The sequence below is a fragment of the Podarcis erhardii genome (assembly GCF_964252035.2).
Source record: "Podarcis erhardii genome assembly, chromosome: 12".
In the NCBI taxonomy this organism is placed as follows: domain Eukaryota; kingdom Metazoa; phylum Chordata; class Lepidosauria; order Squamata; family Lacertidae; genus Podarcis; species Podarcis erhardii.
Genome location: NC_138513.1, coordinates 43346825 through 43351231, shown reverse-complemented (window position 1 = coordinate 43351231; position 4407 = coordinate 43346825).

Here is a 4407-nt window from a genome sequence, read left to right as displayed (position 1 = left end):
TATCTTGCTCCTGGTTTATCTAAGTTGTGTCGACCTGCTTGAACTGCTATGAATCTAGTAGCACTGCCTTCAGTCTCTTCACAATACCACATTTTCCCAGTCCATGCAGGCATAGAAGGATAATCCCGCACAAGAATAATCTAGGTTTACATGTTAAACATAGGTATCACATATCTGAAATAATAGTTAAAAATCAAGATTTTTGTTTTTAAGCATGTGGTTGAATCTAGGTGACTTGGAGTAGTTTAAGCACAGATGTTTGCTGTAGTTTCATTTTAAAATTTGGATGGATTCTGTCCCATGAAAGTCAATCCTAGAGTTAATATCCTGTACCTCTAATGGTGCCTTTGATGCTAGAAATGTATGCATGGCCAGTGGCAAATATTGTTGGACAAGACAGAAACTTGCCAAACTTGAAAAGCACACAAAATCTTAAACAAGTTAAGACTTGAATTTTCTATCATACATGGGTGAATTAATGCAGGTTATGTGACAGTATTTCACAGCTAAAAATATAGCTTATATCCAAACCAGTCATTCTCAGAGCAGACCCACTGAAATCTGTAGACTAAAGTTACTTAAGACCACTAATACCAGTGGTTCTTCCTGTGTATGATTTAGCAAACCTTGACTACACCTTGTTGTTTAATTGCAGTGAAAACACTGAGTAACAGTTTTGGATGCAATGCTAAACCAAATCATGGTTTAACCCTGCGAGGCAGCAGTGGGACATGGGCTAGAGAGCTGTAGCTGCACCTCTGTTCCAAAAACCCTTGGTTCAGAACTGGGTCTAAATGTTAAAACTAAGCAGATGGTGGCAAATTAAATCTGAAAACACTATGGGTTAGAAGGGGAAAACAAGATATTGTATTGGTTCCTCTAAAGCCTGGGGCAGATTTTATTCCATGTATACAGCAGCTTACTGTGAAGTGCATGTTCATATTTAGTAGTAGAAGCTGAAAGACCCTTCCCAGGTTAAAAACAAAAGCCCACCTGACATCACAGCGATTCTTGGATTTGTGGCGTACATTCAAACATTTAGAAACTAGGCAAATAACAGGTGTAGAGATTGAATATTGTCCATACCCTATATGAAAATGCAAACTACTTTTCAGAATGCTAAAGTTTTATGTTGCCATAACATGGGTAGTAGGCTTTTGAAAATAAAATTATCCACTAGAGGGCAGTCTCACACCATCAAGTAGAGAAAATTTCCATGTTATTGACACATAATTGTTAAACTGTTAAATACAGAGCAAGGTAACAACTATTAAATAAACTTGCTCTATCACAGTTCCTAGGGCAGTTTTCATATAAAAAAATAAAATGGGGATTACACAATAAAAATCAGTCCTTGGGAGGGGGTCGCAAAGATGGGGTGTTCTTGGTAGGTGTGCCTATCTCTGAACCTCCCTTCCTTTTACCAAGGTGAGGAGGGGGTGCAGAGAGAAAGGGAGACCTAAAGGGCTCTGGAAGCCCATCCTGATTCCTTGGCAGGTTCGTTTGGGAAAAACCCACCAAGTTGTTTAGACCTTCAAAGGTTAAGCACTGTTACTTAGATGCTCAAAACAAATCAAGAGGCAGTGTAGCTGCATTTAAAATTTGTGCAGTATGTTTCCTATGACCAGTTGCAGACAGCAATCCAGCTGCAGTATTCTGAACAGTGCTAAAGAGAGTGAAAAACTTTGCAAAAGTCCACTTTAGGGAAATAAAATTAAAGGATAATGTTAACATAATAAAGAGAATGTAAATGGTACCTTGTTTGCTTTAAATGACCAATAGATTCCTGGAAGGTTTCCCAAACTACTTATGGAAGAAGAGGACTGCAGACAACTAATGGCTTTGTCCTTTAGGAACAAGGTAGGTCTTGGTTGTACGAAGCGTAGTTGGACAGTTCCTAGCAAGTACAGTTGTACCTTGGTTTTTAAACGCCTTGGGAGCCAGACAATTTGGCTCCTGAATGATCGAAAACCGGAAGTGATTGTTCCGGTTTTCAAACGTTCTTTGGAACCCGAACGTCTGACGGAGCTTCTGCAGCTTCCGATTGGCTACAGGAGTTTCCTTGGTTCCCGAACATTTTGGAAGTCGACTTCCAAGGTACCACTATATTGCTTAGGAGTACCCAGAGGCCAAAAGGATGAGTTCATAGGCATTGTTATGGCATTCAGCCTTGCAGATGGAATTTGGCATTGCACCAGTGCTAAGAATTTTTATTTCTTTTGACTGATGCGGATGGCTGGAGGAGTCTAAATAACTTAAAATTGGTATGCTAATCTAACGGGGGAATGGTTTTGGGTGGTACAGTTTTCCTTGGGAGTGCTACCATTTTATAATACAAGAGAAATTCCACATGAGTGCTGTCACAAGGTGAAAAACCCGTACTGAATATTTTCTTTGCAAACTTCTTTCATAGCAAATAGCTCAAGGATGCTTATGCCATATCACTAGCAGCTTGATGTTGACTCGCACCGGATATGTGCAGTTCTGGTGCATGTATAGAGAGGAGAAAAAACTACAGATCAAAGGAAGAGGAAAACCATTTAGTTCACCCACTTACACTTGGTAGGATTTAAGATCTAAGAGAGCGATAGCTGACATGGTGGCATGACCAATGCCTCGGCGGCTGGGGGTGCATTCTAGTCCAACCATATGCCAGCCGTTATATTTTCTTCTGATATCTTATTGCTATAATACCCTAGGAAAACAGTTTCAAGTTGCTAGCAGCACTCACAAAAAAAATAAGTAGCTGGTAATCAAGTATTCTATACAGTGGTTCCTCGGGTTAAGTACTTAATTCGTTCCGGAGCTCCGTACTTAACCTGACACTGTTCTTAACCTGAAGCACCACTTTAGCTAATGGGGCCTCCTGCTGCCGCCACGCTGCCGGAGAACAATTTCTGTTCTCATCCTGAAGCCAAGTTCTTAACCCGAGGTATTATTTCTGGGTTAGCGGAGTCTGTAACCTGAAGCGTATGTAACCCGAGTACCACTGTATTAGCAAGAAGAACACTGATATTTATCTCCAGTTAGTCAATTACTCCCAATACTTGCATAGTCCTATTTTTACTGCTTGCATATTTCAGGGCTCAAATTTCAAATTGTTCAACTTTTTATCTTTCTATTCATATTTAGTTGATTCTACTACACAAGTGACATGTAGGTCAGAATATGTTTGGCAAGAAAATAGCTAAATGGCTCAGAGCCATGTTCTGCAACCCACAAAATAAGCTTTGGGGAAACTGCAAGAAATGAGTGTGACATTATCTTGAAACATGACCATCTATAGCACAGATTCAGAGCCAAGATCAGTGTTTGAGGGCTCTGCTTCTTAAGAGAGTTCCATGCAAATGCAAATGTTAAGCCTTGCATTTGTTATGGGCGTTTGATCAACAGGGGCAAGGGCAAACAGATTCATCAACAATATGCAGTGAGCCACCAGGAAGTATAGAGATGGTCCTGATTTGTTCAGCTGGTGCCGTCCTGCCAGATCTGAGCAGAGGAAGTGGCAGAATGAAGGGTGGGTTTGGTGTTGGGGTTTTTTTTGTATTTTGTTTTCCCCCCAATAGGCTTTTGCAGAACATTCTGCTGCAAATGTGTTGAAAGTGTCAGCAGTGACAGGGAATGTGCGAAAGGAGAGAGGCAGCTTTTACTAAGCAGTAAGTGAACTATCCACAAAAGGGTCAAAAGCGAAGGAGGAGGATGTTTGTGAGAGAAAAAGAAGACAGCAATTGGAACGTAAGAGTGGATGATTTCACACAAGAGAAAGGGTGTAAAAAGATGTACGAAAAAGGTGGGTTTTTTTAAAGGAGAGAAAAAAAACCATGTTCAAGAGCTAAGGTTGGGGAAATCTTGACAGGTTTCTTTAAAAAAAATTGTATCATCTGTTCAATACTCCCTTCTTGCCTTCACCTACCTTGTGCAAATCTCTAACAGGAAATTAGTGTACAGTGGTACCTCAGGTTAAGTATTTAATTGGTTCTGGAGGTCCGTTCTTAACCTGAAACTGTTCTTAACCTGAAGCACCACTTTAGCTAATGGGGCCTCCTGCTGCTGCGCCGCCGGAGCACGATTTCTGTTCTCATCCTGAAGCAAAGTTCTTAACCTGAAGCACTATTTCTGGGTTAGCGGAGTCTGTAACCTGAAGCGTATGTAACCTGAAGTGTATGTAACCCGAGGTACCACTGTATTCCTATTACAATTTCAAACATTTACACTTTCCACGCTAATTTAGAAAAGGAAAGGGGGTGTGTATGGGTGGGAAAGTTACTAATTTGCCTCCTGTGATGGACTGCAACTGGAGTGGCATGAAACATGTGCATTTCCCTTCTCTCTCAAATGGAAGAAGGGGGAAATCAGAAAATTCAGCAACCGATGAAGAGGTTTGTTCTTAACCGCCTAAGTGAAAGT